This window comes from Lontra canadensis, unplaced genomic scaffold, assembly GCF_010015895.1.
Source record: "Lontra canadensis isolate GAN:19392208 unplaced genomic scaffold, GSC_riverotter_1.0 scaffold28, whole genome shotgun sequence".
Lineage (NCBI taxonomy): Eukaryota > Metazoa > Chordata > Mammalia > Carnivora > Mustelidae > Lontra > Lontra canadensis.
In genome coordinates this window covers 6,378,459-6,397,091 of record NW_022631022.1, presented here as the reverse complement: position 1 = coordinate 6,397,091, position 18,633 = coordinate 6,378,459, and the positions used below count along the sequence as shown (strand labels likewise).

General features: G+C 44.0%; 1 protein-coding gene across 2 annotated transcripts in view; it reads left to right on the top strand.

Moving 5' to 3' along the window:
* The first annotated feature begins 13,228 nt into the window (after positions 1–13,228).
* The window catches only part of TLN2 (talin 2), a 412,475-nt gene continuing 407,070 nt past the window's right edge, over positions 13,229–18,633 (top strand). For both annotated transcript variants that reach the window (XM_032864802.1, XM_032864799.1), the window contains exon 1: positions 13,229–13,375. The gene's annotated coding sequence lies outside the window, so the exon portion shown is untranslated. The remainder of the gene's footprint in view (positions 13,376–18,633) is intronic.

Sequence of the window (18,633 nt, the reverse complement as noted above, 5' to 3'; positions counted from 1 at the left end):
AGTGAAGCCACCTGGGTTTTCTGATTCCCCTTTCAATCCTCATTGTCCCCCTCAGTAAACAGTTCCCTTTGGAAGGTATTACTTTTAATAGGGCTGATCTGTGCGACCTTGAATAGAACCAGGTAAGATAGAAAACAGAACCCCTGAAATAGGTCCTCAGTTGCATAAGAATTAAATTCAAACAAATATCTTTGATCTTAAGCTTAAAAACTGTCAATCAAGACATGGGCCTAGAAGGATTCCCCTCAGCTTATAAGTAATTTCACATTTTGTCACTTTTCTGTCCATTTGTGGCAATGTGGGAGTCCACTATCGTGCCTGAAGGAATGGCCAGCCCCCGCTATGCTCATTTTGTGGAAATGAGAAATGGTTTCTGAGTCTTTTCCCAAAAAACACCAAAGAGCATATGGGTAAGAAACCACCAGAGTCAACACCAGACCACACTGGTGGTATTCAGCATCTGTTAGGGTTATGGGGTAAACCATAACTGCAGTCCTTTATAGTGCTCACTGTTTTCCAAAGATAGCATGGCCTGGTAAGGGTCTCCTTTTATTCTAGAACCTTCCAAATCACCTTTGCCTCTTCATATAATCATCAGACATGGAGGGTGCATTGTGGGGTGAATGGGGACAGAAATGGTAGTTTAGATGACACTGATGGGTTAATTTTAAAGATCTGGGTTCTTTTTTTTTTTTTTTAAAGGTTTTATTTTTTTTATTTGACAGAGAGAAACACAGCGAGAAAGGGAACACAAGCAGGGGGAGTGGGAGAGGGAGAAGCAGGCTTCCCGCTGAGCAGAGAGCCCGATGTGGGGCTTGATCCCAGGACCCTGGGATCATGACCCGAGCCGAAGGCAGACACTTAATGACTGAGCCACCCAGGCGCCCCAAGATCTGGGTTCTTTTGTAAGTTACTCTTTGTTCATTCCTTTGGTCGTTCCTTCAGCATCTATTTGCTCAGCACCTACTTTGTACTGAGTATGATTTTAAGAACTGAGGACTTGAAGTGGAGTAAGACATCATCGCTCAGGAACCAAGCCATTAGGAAGCTTGAGCTGGTGGTGAGACAGATATATGAGTATGAACTAAGTATAAGTGCTGTGATTTAAAACACAGTGGAAGCAGCACCAGTGGGACGGCGCTAGAGATGTCTGTGGGACAAAGTGTTCTAGTCATTTATTTTGCTCAGCATAACATATCATTTGGCTTGAAATCTATCCATTATTTGTTTATTCATGCTGTAAATTTATTGGGAGTTTTCCATGTGCCTATCACTGTGTCAGACACTAGAAATGCACCTAATAGGAATAACCCAGCACCGTTTGCTAGGAAGTTCCTAATATTAAAGAGATTTAGTTAATTAAAACATCAATCTGGCTTTATTTTCTGAAGCATACACATGTCAAGGGACTCCAAACATCCATCTGCTCCATACCATGTTCCATTCCGGATCACTGGGGTTGATGAGAGCTCAGCTTCTCCTTAATCCCAGGTCCCTGCCTCTCTTGCTCCAATATCTTACCTGCTCCTGACTCTTCTAACTTGGGATATACTCCCAGATCTTTGCTACTGAGTCATTCTACTGGTTATTCTGGTGTTATCCTACTTCCCTAGAATCTGGGTTCCTCAATACAGCTTGGAAAAAAAACAAAACAAAACAAAAATACTTCATCCTGGACAGTTTTTCCCTTGAACCCTCCTCCATGGCTTAGGCACAAGTCTGTTTCCCCTAACCCACCTTAGGAGAAACTGGTCCCAGCCCCCTCAGTCATCTACGCCTGTTTCCTGGTCCCCACAGAGAGCACAGGAAGTAGCATGCTCAGGCACAGGAACAAACTCACCTTTGACATTGTGGAGCTTTTTCCTTCATAAATGGCTCATGGTCCAGCCTAAAGACCAATTCAGGAGTAAACTATTCCGTGAGGAAATGGGGGTGAACTGGGTGAAGTTGCCTCCCGGACTCAGTGCTGATGGCAGTTGTTACCAAAGAGTGCCTGTGAGGTCAGTGTTCCCAACCGTGTACACTGGGGGGCCCTCGTCACTTCACTTCCAATGTCCTCTGAAGTCTCGGGCCTCCCTTCCTATTTCTTGTTAGGCCATCCACCCCCTCAGCTACATCCTTCAAGAACCCTCATCCTCTGGAAAGTCCTTCTCCACCCATCTTTATTGCTCACTGCTCCTTATCCTTCTTTTCCTCAGCCACTTCCCGGGAGGCCCGGAGCCCTGTACAGCATGTGTTCTCACTCCCACGCTGGCTCTGCCTTTGCTCCTGTAGGATGGATCTCACTATCCCTGGCACATGGTGTTGTCAGCCGTCATGGGTCACAACTTGGCCCGGACGCGGAAAGAATGGCAGAAAGCAGGGCAGGATGGAGTAAAAGATAGTTGCTGGACACACTCGATGGAACAGCAGTAGAGCGACGTTTGGCATGAGCCAGCCCCTACTGCAAGGTGCGCTGATGCTCATTGTCAAGAAGGCTCGCCCTTTGACTTGCAAGCCAAGGATGGAGAAGTGCATGCATCCTCACAGAGCAGTGTAATGGACTACAGTTCTTAAGGAAGCACTTCAGAGACAAATCGTTTCTATAATGAAGCTGCTCTCCTAGGCCACGTTCAGGGGCCCCTGACACTCTGAACCCTGAGCATTTCGTTCAGGATAGGGTTTTCCCCAGTGCAGTCTCTGGACCAACTGTGTCATTATTACCTGGAATGCTTTTAAAGAAAGAGACAATATATCTGAATCTCTTGGAGCAAGTCCTCGGCATTTGAATAAGCAGGCTAGTGAGTCCAAGTTTGCGGGCCTCTGCCCAAGGAGAGGCATACCTCCTTTTAGAGAAGTGCTCAAGGTTTAGAAAGCCACTCAGGGGATCTTGGTTCTGGGCTTGAGCTCATCTGCAATTCTGAGGATATTCATCTCCCTGGAGATTTCCTCTCCAGAGGGGATTGTTTCTATCTTTCTAACATTCTATAAATGGAATAATTCTATATTTAATTTCAGATTGGGTGAGAATATTTCTTCCTGAAGATATGAATGGGCCTATCATGCAAATGGGAAAAATTCCCAATACATTATATTTAGGACATTGCATAAGTGTAGAAACCCCTTTCTCTAAGTGGCAATAGCTGCTCCTGAAGGGACCTAGACTTTTTAAATCTTTTAAAAATATATATTATTTAGGGGCGCCTGGGTGGCTCAGTGGATTAAAGCCTCCGCCTTCGGCTCAGGGCATGATCCCAGGGTTCTGGGATCGAGCCCCGCATCAGGCGCTCTGCTCAGCAGGGAGCCTGCTTCTCTTCCTCGCTCTCTGTCTCCCTGCCTACTTGTGATCTCTGTCAAATAAATAAATAAAATCTTTAAAAAAACATTTTATTTATTTATTTGAGAGAGAGAGGTATGAGCAGGGGGAGGGGCAGAGGGAGAGAGAGAAGCAGTCTCCCTACTGGGCAAAGAGTCCAACGTGGCTCCATCCCAGGATTCTGGGATCAGAGCCGAAGGCAGATGCTTAACCAGACCTAACCAACTGAGCCATCCAGGCACTCCTAGACTTTCTAAATCTTAAAAAAACAAACAAAGCTTTTGAAAGGACAGGCTTTCAATGTTCATATGAATGGAATTTCAAGTGATTTGGAGGCCTCTTATAGCTAATTCTTGTGATGATGTTATTTCCATGAGCTTCACTGGGAATATTCCAGTTCAATGAATTCTAAGATCTCATGAACTTTTTCAGGGAAAGAAGGTATTTCTTATCCAGTATATTCTTTCACACACTAATGCTAGAACTAGAATATCCCCATTTTGTAATCCTTAATGAGTCATCATTGATCCAGGCAACAATCATCGGTAAAGGAAACCAATTGACAAAGGCTGATGGGAACTTTACAATGTCAGAATCAGGTTGGCACCCCTTGACCCCCAATAGTCAATTTCAGCTTCACTGAAATCTGGACAAGCTGACAAAATTGCCCCCTTATGTAATGCAGTAGGAGATACACAGCACCAGCTATGAAAAGCATACTTCCCCAAAAGTTAAGCTGGAGCTTAATTTAGTGGATAGAAACAACTTCTAAGAAACATCTTCCAAGTTTGCAAGAAATAGGGGACAGAGGACCAAGTTAAATAATGCCACAAGGGAGCAACAGAGAGATCCAGAATGTGGAACATTCCACAGGACAGTTGAGCAGCTTTCTTCAAGTCAGTGGCATAGAAAACATGAGGATGGACAACTCAAAAAGTCTACATGAAAAGAAATATACGGGAAAAAAATCTTATGTTTGGCATTTTTAAGACAATTAGGACAATCTGAGTATGGAGTGGTCACTAGATGATACCATGGAATTATTATTGTTAATTCTTTTAGGTGTGATAATGGCAATGTACTTATATAAGAAAATGTCTGTATGATTTAAAGAGTAGAATGGGGGCACCTGGGTGGCTCAGTGGATTAAAGCCTCTGCCTTCAGCTCAGATTATGATCCCAGGGTCCTGGGATCGAGCCCCACATCGGGCTCTTTGCTCAGCAGGAAGCCTGCTTCCTCCTCTCTCTCTGCCTGCCTCTCTGCCTACTTGTGATCTCTGCCTGTCAAATAAATAAATAAAATCTTTAAAAATAAAAATAATTTTAAAAAATTTTAAAAATTTAAAGAGTAGAATGGTTTTAGCAGTTGGGGTGAAATGACATGATGTCTGAGATTTGTTTTAAAATATGCATACATAAATAAAGGATAGATGAAGCAAGTGGTAATATTTTGAGATTGTTGAAACTGGGTGCTGGGGTACATGGGGTTCATTATACAATTCTACCTTTGCTATATGTTTTAATATTTTCATAATAGCCTATTAGAATAAAAAACTCTACCTACCAAGAATAGCAAAGAAAGTAAACAGTAGAATAGTATGCCACCATTTGCAGACAAAAGTGGACATGCATCTGTGCTTGTATAGACATAGAATATCCTGGAAGGATACGTGAGAAACTGGCCAAAGTGATTGCCTCTAGAGAGAGAAACCAGATGACTGAGGACAGGGATGGAAGGGAGACCATTCAAATAATTTTTTGAGAAAGGGATGGAGACATTACATAAGGAGAGAGATTGGTTTTATGAACTTGGCCCTTGTAAGTTTGGTTTTGTTCCTCCTAATGTTTTGGTCATCTATTGGTTGTAAACTGGGCATTTATCCTTTGTGGACTATGTATTCAGCGGAAAAAGTTAGTTTCTGAAAGTGACAAAGAAATTTCTTTAACAAACATGTGTTCAGTGCCTGCTGCCGTGGGTGCTGGGTCTTAGGGGACAAAAAGATGAGTCAGACACTTGTCATCATCAAAATGGTAGGGTTTAACACCAATTTACTAATGCTTTTTTATTTTAGGCATAAAAAGAAGGAGCCTCAGGATGGCCAATTCTTTTATTTTGACAGTCTTTCTGACTCATTAAGAAATCTATTTAGCTGTGCCAAGTTCCATGGATAATGAAGAAAGATTTTCGTCAGTCAGTAGTGTGACTGAAACCCAGTGAATGCAGAAAGTTGATGTGTTGGGCACTCTGTATTTAGGTAGTATAGTATTAAGGGTATTATAGTATTAATTATATTATATAATTAATATATAATAAATATATTATAGTATTAAGTATTAAGGTATTATAGTATTAAGTATTATAGTATTTAAACAAAAATTAGGATGTCATGGAGTGGAATTAGAACGTTAGTGATATTAAAATACCACTTTAAAAAAATAAAAAAATACCACTTTATTCCACTGATTACATAAAGAGTCACATTTTTCCAGAGTAGCCTGTAGTTCCGAGCCACACACGAATACATTAAAAAAGATAAAAACCCTTTAATTTCATAGGAGACCAAAATGATCTTTTTGCAAATAATCTTTCTGATATTAGGGAAGATGTTATTCCCTTGTTTCTATTTTAACTTCGGGTGGAAAAATTAAGCTAATTGAGTTGGTGCTGGAGGTTTTCGTTTTGTTTTAATTTTATTCAAACTGCATTTGGGCAAATATTTAAAGAATAGTCTTAAGTGCTGATGCATTAAAAATCATCTGAATGGATATTTCCTTCTTTTTCCATCTCTTCCAATTCCCTTCCAACTTACTTACCTTTTGTATGGCCCTACACTGTGCCAGCTTTACCCTCTTTGTAACTGTGGTTCTGACTATGCTGAAAAATTTGGGTTTATCAATATAAAAATAGAACAATGTGATAATGCCAAAAATCTGACAAATCTCAATGGAATCACCTTTAGAGGTAAAGTGAGGACAATAAATCTTCCTAACCTGAAGGAAAGAGATCCAGGAGATGGACCTGGCAGGAAGTAAAAGTATATTCAAAACAGTGACACAAAGGGCGCCTGGATGGCTCAGTGGGTTAAAGCCTCTGCCTTCGGCTCAGGTCATGATCCCAAGGTCCTGGGATCAAGCCCCACATCGGATCTCTGCTCAGCGGGGAGCCTGCTTCCTCCTCTCTCTCTGCCTGCTTCTCTGCCTACTTGTGATCTCCGCCTGTCAAATAAAAAACAAACAAACAAACAAAAAACAGTGACACAAATAATGTATAAGCCAGTTCACGAGAACTTCTGCTTTGCAGTTCACCATAAGGTTTTCACTGGGTACTAGATAATAACCAGTTTGATGTCCTAAGACAAATGCTTTAGGCTGCTCTGGGCAACAGAATGTAAGACTATGGGACCACACAGCTATTCCTCTGTGCCTAGGATGGTCATGTCAGGAAAAAACATCGTGTGTGTGTGTGTGTGTGTGTGTGTGTGTGTGTATTTTCTAAACTTCTGGAGCTTTATCTCTGAGGAAAGTGACCAGAGGAAAGACCTTTAAAGGTCTCTAATCAACAGAATCAGTATGAATATCTGGTGTGCCCTCTCTCATCTTTCCAACCCTCCTGAAAGGCAAGGGTTGTATTTTATTCAGCTGGATTCTGCACAGCTGGGAAGAAGAGTGTTTTGGTCATAATGAGTCCTGGCACTAATTCAATGAATATCTGGTAAATTGATTTAAAGAAATAAGCAAGTAACAATTGTGCTGGATATATTTATCTTTGACATAGACAAAAGTCATGGCTTAGCTCTCTGAAGTTACATTAAAATTATCTAAATAATTTCTACATACACTTACGATATTTCAATTTATCACTCTCAATTCTGTAATAAAATGTAATGATTTAGACACATTTCAATCATCTTATTTGTTTAAAACAGATCTATTCCATCTGTGGTAGATTTGGAATGATGTTTCCTACATGATAATAAATACGTTATTATTTTTTAAATATATTTTTTAAAGATTTTATTTGAGAGAGCCAGAGAGAGACCGAGGGAACACAGGAAGGGGGAGTGGGAGAGGGAGAAGCACGTTTCCCCGCTGAGCAGGGAGCCTGATGTGGGGCTTGATCCCAGACCCTGGGATCATGACCAGAGCTGAAGGCAGATGCTTAACAACTGAGCCACCCAGGTGCCCCTAAATACGTTATTTTTATCCAAAAAAATTTTTAAGTAAAGTACACCAAAGTGGGGGTTGAACTCACCACCTCAAGATCAAGAGTCCCATGCTCTACTGACTAAGCCAACCAGGTGTCCCAATACATTATTTTTAAATTAAAGTTGGTCTGGGGGTGTCTGGGTGGCTCAGTGGGTTAAAGCGTCTACCTTCAGCTCGGGTCATGGTCTCAGGGTCCTGGGATCGAGCCCTGCGTCGGGCTCTCTGCTCAGCAGGGAGCCTGCTTCCTCCTCTCTCTCTCTGCCTGCCTCTCTGCCTACTTGTGATCTCTGTCAAATAAATAAATAAAATCTTAAAAAAAAATAAATAAGTTAAAGTTGGTCTGATACTTAAACCAAATATTTAAAAAGTGTTAAATAAATATATATCTCCAGAGACAAGGAAACCCAATTTTATCCAACATGTCTCAGTGATAGAGGGGCGATTTGTTATGATCACAGATTAAAAATTTTTTTAATCTAAAAGTCTTTCTAGGGGTGCCTGGTTGGCTCTGTCAGTTAAGTGTCAGCCTTCGGCTCAGGTCATGATCTCAGGGATTGAGCCCCACATTGGGCTCTCTGCTCAGTGGGGAATCTGTCTCTCCCTCTTACTCTCCCTCTATGCTTTCTCTCTCTCTCTCTCAAATAAATAAATACGATCTTAAAAAAAGAGAAGTCTTTCTATAATACCTTGATATTGTACATTTCATGAAAACATGTTTATATTTTTTAAAATCCCAAATGAACAAAGAGACCTAAAAGATACATATTTAATAAAAAAGCTTTGATGATCCACAATAAAAATATTGTTAACCACAGTATAAACCCAAACATGTTTTCTCCAATCTATGAGCAATCAAGCAATAGAGAAACATCCTGTCTCACATATTGTTTATACTATTTTATTTAAAGATAAATCCAGTTTAGCATAATAATAATAATAATTTTCTAGATACCATGTTTCTTAAGGGACATTTAAAAAGATTTATTATTATTATTATTATTATTATTATTATTTATTTGACAGAGAGAGATCACAAGTAGGCAGGAGTGGGTGGGGGGAAGCAGGTTCCCTGACGAGCAGAGAGCCTGATGCAGGGCTCGATCCAGGACCCTGAGATCATGACCTGAGCCGAAGGCAGAGGCTTAACCCACTGACTCACTCAGGCGCCCCATCAAGGGACATTTAAAAAAAAAAAGATTTATCTCTCCATTCCAGAAAGAGAAAAGAGTGAGAGCGGGGCGGGGGGGTGGGCAGGCAGGTGGAGAGAGAGAGAGAGAGAATCACTAAGCAGACTCCTTGCTGAATGCAGAACCCATCCCACACCCCCAAGACCACAACCCCAGCTGAAACCAAGAGTCAGAGGCTCAACCAACTGTGCTACCCGGGCGACCCTCCAGGGACATTTAAAGAACCATCCATCATGTGTTCTATACATCATAGGAAAAGAAAAATTATTATCAAGTGTGTCCTGTGATGGGTACAATAATAAAAATAGTTTCCTGAGTCTATATACGCAATTTTATCTTAAAAAAAAAAAGACATTTGGGAGGAGCCTGGGTGGCTCAGTCGGTTAAGCATCTGTCTTTGGCTCAGGTCATGATCCCATGGTCCTGGGATGGAGCCCTGCAATGGACTCCCTGTTCAGGCTGTAGTTTGCTTCTCCCTCTCCCTCCTCTCTTCCCCCCACCCACCTCTGTTTATGCCCTTTCTTTCTCAAATAAATAAACAAAATCTTAAAAAAAAAGACATTTGGAAAAAAGAAAAAAGTGGAAAAAGGAAAAAAGGAAGAAAAAGAAAATTTTAAAAAGAAGAAAAGAGAGAGAGAGAGAAAGGACATTTGAATCTGCATCTATCACGCCATCCTGAATAGTGAGGAATGAGGTGAGGCCCCATGCTTACAGATAGGTAAAAAACTAAAACATATTAATTCGTGCAAAGTGTCAAACTTCTGCCTCTCAAATAAAATGAAAGTAACTTTATTGACTAAATGCTATATTGAAACTGAGATAATATTCCCTGTGTTATTATTGGGTAACATTCTATCCTAGAACTCATAATAAAAAAAGAGATGGAGAGATTTCTTTAAACCTAAAGATGTCAAATGAGAATAGAAGCCTTAGTATCTTGTTTTCATCTCTGGTTCTGAGTCATAGGCAATTTTTAGAAAATGTGGTTCCCACATTCACCTTGTTCCTGAGAATGGATACAACAATTTTGAAAAAGGGAAAAATGCCATGAACTATTGATGTATGTATCAAGAATGCCCTAGAAGATATCTTAACATAGCACAAATTTTGATCTTATAAACAAAAGTGGAACATAATATTTACTGGAATATCTTTTACCTTTTCAATACAGACACAGTTGGGTTTGCTCAGGTAAACACGCATGCAGAGAGGTCGTCAAGAGGTTAAGGCAAGTAGCACAATGAGAGAAGGGGAGGATTTCTTAACATTTGGCTCTGTAGCACCAAGCAACGTCTGGTTTGGTATTTACAGCTCTAGCTTGTGGGAAAAAATGAATTTTAGTTCCAGATATATTTTTAAGTCACTTGGAAGCTATCTCTTTGATTTACTTCCCCAAATGCTGCACTCTTTATTCACAGAAAATGAATATTTTTTCAGTTCCTAATTATCTGCTTAGAAGGAAGTGAGATAATATGAAGGCTTGGTTAAGTTGTATAGATGGAATGAATTTTACCTCAGGTCCTCAATACTCTACGATAACTGCCACCATGTTTTCCTCTGCTGAGTGGAGACAAAGTCCAAGAATGTGAACTTGTTAAAAGTAGTTTTTGTCTGGTGAACTATGATCATCATATGTGACTGGTATAGAGAGAGATTACTAGTAGCTGACTCTAAATTTAGAAATAACAGTCCTGGGTCACCTGGGTGGTTCAGTTGTTAAGCGTCTGCCTTCGGCTCAGCTCATGATCCCAGGTCCTGGGATTGAGCTCCTCATCAGGCTCCCTGATCAGCGGGAAGCCTGCTTCTCCCTCTCCTACTCCCCTCCTTGTGTTTCTTCTCTCACTGTCTCTTTCTGCGTGTCAAATAAATAAAGAAAAGTCTTAAAAAAAAAAAAAAAAGGAAAGAATGGTCTTTTCATTTCTAGGGGCGGAGTCTCAATTTCAAAGCACTTACTCTAGGTTACTGGTAAAATCAATTTTACTTCTACTGGGAACTTGTTGAAAAACATAATGCTAGGCAACAGAATGGTTAGGGTTGTTTTTTCTAAAGAAATAGTAAATGGCTTTGAGGCCATAAGAGAGGCTAGAGAAAATGACAAACTATAAAAATAAGTGAAGCGTACAAAGTCAGTTGGTTAGTAGCCTGGGCAAAAGCAAAGAATTCTGGGATTGATATTCTTTCTCACTGGGGAAAGGGGTTTCAGGGATCTCAGCCACAGAATAGTACTAACTGGATTAGTAATGATGGATATTCAGACCTGCACCTCACTGCTTGAAATGCCGTAGGATTTGGCTGTTATTTTGAAGAGTAAGATTACTGAGTTAAACCAGTTATGACTCTACAAGGTCTTAGCATCCCAGGATTATGCTGACAGTCTAATAGCAGAGATAACTTTTCAAACATCTTAGGAACTAGCCACGTAGGCAGTGAGTAAACATGCTATTTTCATGAAATGAGTATTCATTGAGCACCCACTATGAGCCAGGCCCTCTTTGAGGCACAGAGATTCAGGTAAGATCTTTTCTCTGACAGAGCTTATCTCCTAGTATTAAACGGCATCTCATTGGCAGGCAGTGCAAGAGCACAGGATGCTTTGAGAAGGAGGAATTAAGTCATGGAAAAAATTTAAATCTAGGTTGGGGGAAGAAAACTGGTTTTGAGATGCTTGATGGGAAGCCATTGGGTCCTATGAACCGAGGACTAAGTGGAAGGGAAAAATTACATTAGTTGCAACCAATTTTTCTCTGTTTTGATGACCTTCTTATATAAACCCGGCATTTGAACTATAAAAAGCTGTTGCTTTTTGGGACGCCTGGGTGGCTCAGTTGGTTGGGCGGCTGCCTTCGGCTCAGGTCATGATCCCAGCGTCCTGGGATCGAGTCCCACATCAGGCTCCTTGCTCGGCAGGGAGCCTGCTTCTCCCTCTGCTTCTGCCTGCCTCTCTGTCTGCCTGTGCTCGCTTACTCTCTCTCCCTCTGTCTCTGACAAAAAAAAAAAAAAAAAAAAGCTGTTGCTTTTTGTCAGTGAACCAAGCGACAATTTAGATGGCATTAATTCAATGAGCTTATTACTAATCTCTTACAGGAATCAATGAAGATTTAGTTTGTAACCATCTCCTAGGTGACTTGCTATTACCATCAGTTATCCTATTAGACCGGTGACTGTTTAAAAAGGTGTGAACAGACACATTTTACCTGCGTAATTAGAAAGTCTGGGCCCTGCAACTTTTAGGACTTGATCTCAAGTTGCCAATTCATTGGCTCTGATTGTGCTTTTTGATTTTAAAGTTTGTTCTCTGCAATAAGTAACAAAGCTGTACCCTGATGATACATAATACATTCTCTGTGGTCATAATAAAATCAAGTTCATTATCAGCCCAGACAAGAACATGCCATTGTTCTTACAGGATGTCCAGCCTTATCCAATGTCCCAATAGACTTCTAAATGATAGTTTCACTTTACAAAATCAACCCACTCTCCAGTTCATAGCAGCAGCAGTTTGTGCTCTGAAACGCTTTGAAGTTGCGATAGTTGCATTTATGCCTAATTGGGAGAGATGCTCTACTACCTATTTCTTGGGAAGAGGGGTCTATCCCAGTTATTCTGTACTGGGCTGGGAAAAAAAAAAAAAGAGAGGTCTTGTATTTAAAAAAAAATTTTTTTAACTACAAAAGTGATGTTCCTGACAGAAAAATCAGAAATGAGAACGATGCAGGAAAAATCACCCACATTTCCACCAATCACTGAGAGATCTAGTTATCATCTGTCCACTGTTTTCCTGTTCTGTCTTTTCTACCTCTCTCCATTCATCATAGTTTAAGAAAATGAGATCATATGGTACACAGTATTTTGTGATTTGTCTCCCTGCCCCCTTAATAACCATCATGTTGTTTCATGTCATCCTACATTTCCTAATGACTGTGTATATGTAACAGGCATATAACTGACTTTATTCAAAGGTACAGTAGGCAATAGAATAAAAAATTTCCTTATAAATAGAGTGCCCCCGCTGCCCCTTCTCTACAGCCATTCTCAAAACCCGTAAGTGACCTCTGACCACCAATTTCAGTGTCGCATGTGCAACACGTGCAGAGAGGGAGCCGGCTGCCGGCTCCCGCCGACGGCGTCAGGGCAGGACCCCACAGCCGGCCACTCTCCTCTCGTCGGAACCATGCAGCTCGCTCCAGGGTGGCCAGTGGTCCGCGGGGAGAGCTCTGCGGTCCCAGGGGCCCCGTTCCATAGACGCCGTGTCCTCTCTAATCTCCCTCACAGCTGAGCCCGAGTTCGAGGAAGCCGGGGTCACTGTGCGCCCCCTTATCCCCACGACAGCGTGGCCGGCGTAGCGCCTCGCGTCGCGGACCCTCCCAGCAGCAGGCCGCGGGGTAGAGACCCCGAAGGGGCCCTTGCTCGCCCAAGCCGGGTGCCGCACGGCGCCGCTGCTGGACTAGGGCCGCGCGGGGCCGCGCCGGGCCGCGCCGTCCCCGAGTGATGACGCGCTTCCTGCCCTCCCGGCGCTCGCGGGCCGTGCGCTCGCGCTCGCCCTCGGCTCTTGTTCCGCGCCCGGAGCCAGCGGCGGCGGCAGCGGCTGAGGCGGCTGCGGGAGCGGAGCGGTCGCCGGGCGCGCGGGGGGACGCCAGCTGCACTCCGGGGCAGGCGCTCTGCAATGAGACAGTAAATGCATCCCCCGGTAAGACGCACGGCTCACTCGGGTTTTCCTCTTCCTCCAGCTGCATGCACGTTGCATGAATTTCTCGTGTCTTTTCCATCCCCTTTACCGAAGGAAAATGTGGGTGTTTTTTTCCTTCCTTTTGCATCTCGTGAGTGATGCCAATGCAGGAAAAAAAACCTGCAAAGCTCCCAGATTTGATGTCCTAGGAGGGCTTTTTGCAAGAAAAATAAAAATAAAAATAAAATAAATTTAATGCACCTGTCTATTGCACATGTATGTTTCACTGCACTCGACCTGGGCGCAGCGGTTTGCAAACAGGCTGGCAGCCGGCGCCTGAGAACGGATTCCTGGCCTCGGGCAGCCAGTCCCCTCCGGGGCTCCCGCTGGGTTTCCGGTAACTGGGCTTTGAAAAGCGGCCCCGTCTGCATGGAGTGTCCCCTCGGCCCGGGCCGGGCCCCCGCGCCAGGAGAGTTGGCGCGGGCGGACCGGCTTCATTCCAGCACTGGCCGCCCCGACTCCAAAGCCACTTTGCAAACAAGTCTCCGGCTGAGGCTCGAGGCAAAGTCAGCCCGCCGACGCGGAGCTCGTCCAGTAACGGACTCCCAGACCTGCCGATTCTACGACTCCCCTTGGCAGTCTCGCCACCAGCGAAACTGCTGGCTGCTGAGGGACCTGGGCAGCGCCCGCCCGAGTGCGAGAGCAGGATTTGGATTTAGTGCCGCTGGCCTCGCACTGGACGAGCGGCGCCCTTTCCTTCTTTGGCCCCGCAAGCTACAGTTTCGCGCTCATTGGGAGCCGGAGGGTCTTGGGGACTGGGCATTTCGGGATTCCCTGAGGGGACCGAAGAACGACGTTCGAGGGCGCCATATTTTCAGTGGGTCTTGGCTGCGGAGGGTAGGGGCGTAGTTTCTGGGGTCCCGGGGACAGTGCGGCACCCCCGCAGGAGAGGCCGGAGGGGTTTTCGCCGGGAAAGTTTGCGCGCCGAGGCAGGCGCGGAGGCGGCGGCGCAGAGCGCGCACGAAGGCTGTTCCCGCAGGGACGCGCGGGCTGCAGCGCGTTGCCAGGCCGGCCCGGCCCGGGTGGAGGGCCCAGAGCCTCCGTGAGGGGTTGCGCGCCCGGCTTCCCCGGCTCCCTGTCCGGCTGAGACGCGGCGTGCAGGCTCGGAGGCGCAGGGAACACGCCCCTCTCCCCAGCCGCCGCGGCCGCCTCGGCGCTCCGCCCGAGCCGTGCGCTTGGCGGGGTCCCCCGGCCGGGCGCCTGGTGCGGAGCGTGCTCCCGGCGCCGGGCTTCGCCTGGGCGCTCCGCACGGCGCGGGAGCTCTGTCCCTGCGGGAGAGGAGGGGAGCCGACTGGCGGTCCCGGGCGAGAGCCTGGCCTGCGGTCGCCCCGGGGCCGAAGAACGGGCCGAGCCTCCCCGAGCCTCCTTGACTGCGGTGGCGACAGCAGCAGCGCCCGCGGCTGCGTGCTCGGCTTTCGCCGCGATGCCAGCTCTTGGAGGCGAGATGGGGGGTGGGGGGCGTTTCCAGAAGTTGGGGCTTCAGGTGACGCGTGGGGGAAACTTGAATTTGTGCCGTCCGTGAAGAGTCGAGGTGATTGGGGGAAAGAGAGTTGTTTCAAAATCCCTGTGTCTCGTGGTGAAAACGAACCTCCGGTTAACAGAAGATGAGAGAAGCGTGAGCTGAGGTGTTTGGTGTTGTCCAAGACACAAAGAGGAGGGTAGGGATGACGTCCCGAGAAATGGGGCCCCAGATGCACATAAATTACAAGCACGCTGGTGCTCCACTGCGTACTTTGGCTTTGATAGTACCTGGGTGTGCTGAGCTGTGGCATTCGTCAGGTTGCGCGCTATCCTCCTCCCTCTTCCAAAGCCTGGAGTTGGCGACTTCTCAGGAGTGGGGCCATGGGCATTCTTTTCTTTTGAAATACAGTAGATTGTGATCGCTCCTTTGTGAAGGGGCAGAGGAAGGGCGTGTTTGCTGACCTACAATGAGCTGAATGCAGAAACATGCCAGCATTTCTCCTTGGCGTCTTATTGAAACGATGCCATAGTATTGAGGTCATGTTAGCACTTTGGGGCTTCATCACTGGAGAGTCTTCAAGGGATCACAGAAAAAGGCAGAGGGGTGTGAAGCTTTCATCTGGGATGCGCCCTGTGATGTCGGGGGTTAGGCTGGTCCTTCGCTAGTCCACTTCATTAAGTGCCTCCAGTGTGGTTGTCAGCCATTGCGTTTCCAAGATTTATCTTCTGGTTACTGATTTGGGAGATCTATGAAAACACTGTGCAGGGGTGGTGGATGTGACAAGTGGCCTTGAGGGTTACCTGCATGAATGCTCGCTCCTTCCTTCCTTCCTTCCTTCCTTCCTTCCTTCCTTCCTTCCTTCCTTCCTTTTCTCTTTCTTTCAGCCCTGGAATTGTGGAAAACACCCAGAGCCCAAGGTACATTTATCCAAAATTAGTATAGCTGATTAGGAGAGAATCAAATCAGTTGCAGAAAACCATCTATTTTGTAAAGTTCCTAGTCTTAGTCCTGGTACCTTGAATCACAAAAAGACCAGGCTGTCACTGATTGGGGAAGTCACTGATTTTTCTCTGCCTTTGTACCCACCCAGGTTATCAAGGAGATACAAAACAGTTTTAATTAAAGTGTCCTTTTTGACACTGATGTTGTGGTTCTACCTCCAAATGGAAAGCAAAATTTTAAAACTGTTAAATGAGTTACTGGGGATATGCTTTACAGGCTTAGGCTTATAGGTGTGTCTTGAATTAGCTTACTGCTAAACCTCCTAGTTTAGGGTTTTTCAAACCGAACAGTGTTTCTTTCCTAGAGTATTTTCACTGAAAGTCAAGTTTTACAAAGAGGTGTGTGTGTGTGCATGTGTGTGCATGTGTAAATGATGGGGGAAGATGGAGATCTCTAGTCCAGCTTCTGTGTTTTGTACCTCAAAATTATACTGATTCCCTTCACCCCCATGCATCAATCCTAGCAGATTTTTAGTTCCCAAGAACAGTTAAAGGTGGTTACAGATGGTGAACAATCCAAGTTTTTACCAACTATGGTCAGAAAAAAAAATCTGCACATCTAGAAACACATTTATTCATTTTAGCATTATGTTTTGTAACTACATATATGTCACATACTGTGTTCATGTGCTAAATGTTAATACAATACAAATTAAATTTTTAAAAAATTTTCTTAATAAAGCTGAAATAAAAAATTAAAAGTTGCAAATCCTTCAATCCTCATTCCCAAATTTACTACCTTCATATTTATCAGATTCTTAGGCCTCTCCTAACAAAATGTTATAAATTGTGCTTTGTTGCCTCTTGCCTGATTTATATTATAACTTTGTAACTTGATCAAAGTTCCTGGATTTTTGTTGTTGTTGTTAAGAGGATTTTATAACTACAAAAGGTTAGAAAATGCCTGTGGGTTTTGGAGCTTTGCCTGTCCATTTACTGGGCTATGTGATGTGTGTGTTGTGGTGTGTGTGTTGTGTTGTATGTGCGCATGTCCAAACACTTGGGACAGTGTCAGAAACTTGTGATCTGTAACATTATTAAGAACTTTTTTTTTTTTTTTAAGATTTTATATATTTATTTGATAGAGAGAAAGACACAGTGAGAGAGGGAACACAAGTAGGAGGAGTGGAAGAGGGAGAAGCAGGCTTCCTGCTGAACAGGGAGCCCCATGTGGGGCTCGATCCCAGGACTCCGGGACCATGACCCGAGTTGAAGGCAGCGGCTTAACCCACTGAGCCACCCAGGTGCCCCGATTAAGAACTTTTGAGTCATAATGTTTTCTTGCAGATTTTGGGTGGTGTTTGGCTAATACAGGAAGTATTAAAAAAAGAGTTAAATAATTCAAAGTTATTTTTATTGGGTACAAAAAACATTTTAAAGACAAGAAGGAAAATGTAATAAGCAGGGCCAAAATTTCAGCTTAACTTACCCAACTGGTGCCTTTTTAATTACAGTACTTTCCCCCAGAACTTCTTAATCCTATTACTTTTATATTTAATAAGGAGACTAGTTAAAACATAAGCCAAACAGAACTATTACAAATAATGGGGATAAATGGTGGGTTTAAACAGATGTTTTGCCTAAAGTTAAGAGTTAAGGAATCTGAACTCTGTCGAACTCCCCCTGTAGGCCTCCTTCACAGGCCCCCTCCTCAATAAGTGGGGGATTTTAAAAGGCAAAAAGTCTTGGAGGGGGTGGAGGCAAAAAAACAAAAAAGAAACAAAATGCTTCAGGTAGGCTTCTCCTGTCCATCACCATCCTAACAACCTTTGGCTCAGTGGCAGGTGCCATTTGAATGACAGCTGGTAGACAAGGCTGGGTACAAAATGCTTTGGTTGTGAGAGCCTTTCTTTACCCAGAACTGTGAATTAAGACTGGGCTCATTTACCACCCATTTCACAGTGGATTTTCAGAGTCAATGCCAAGAACATGGTTTTGTGTTTCTCTTAACCAAAGATTTAATTTCAGCCAAAGTGATGCTGTTCTAAATTTGTAGGAAAAGAAATGAATATTTGTATTTCCTTTTTACTCTTTTAATTCCAATCTTAGCAAACAAAATTCTCTAAGTCTCCCTATTCACTTACTCAGCATTTGTTTTGAGGGCTTATGATGCACTTCATGCTAAGATATCCCCTGCCCTAACCTCACATGCTGACTTCCTAGGGGATGATACTCATTTGTACTTTACATAGCTAATAGATGGGGTGGGGGAAAATGAGTGTGTGATTAAATAGATTTGAAGGACAACATCGTAGAAAGATGAACAGAGGGGTGTCTGGGTGCCTCAGTGGGTTAAGCCTCTGCCTTTGGCTCAGGTCATGATCTTAGGGTCCTGGGATCGAGCCCTGCATCAGGCTCTCTGCTCAGCGGGGAGCCTGCTTCCCTCTCTCCACCTGTCTCTCTGCCTACTTGTGATCTCTCTCTCTGTCAAATAAATAAACAAAATCTAAAAAAAAAAAAAAGGAAGAAAGAAAAATAACAGAGGATATGAACAGTGTTCCCAGAAGCAGAGATATAAATGGTCAATAAACATGTGAAAAGATTTTTAACCTCCACAGTGGTCAGGGAAACGCACTTTTAAAACATATTACCAAGGGGAGATGGAGAGGAGAAGGGAGTTGAGGGAAATTGGAAGGGGAGGTGAACCATGAGAGACTATGGACTCTGAAAAACAATCTGAGGGTTTTGAAGGGGCGGGGGGTGGGAGGTTGGGGGATCCAGGTGGTGGGTATTGGAGAGGGCACGGATTGCATGGA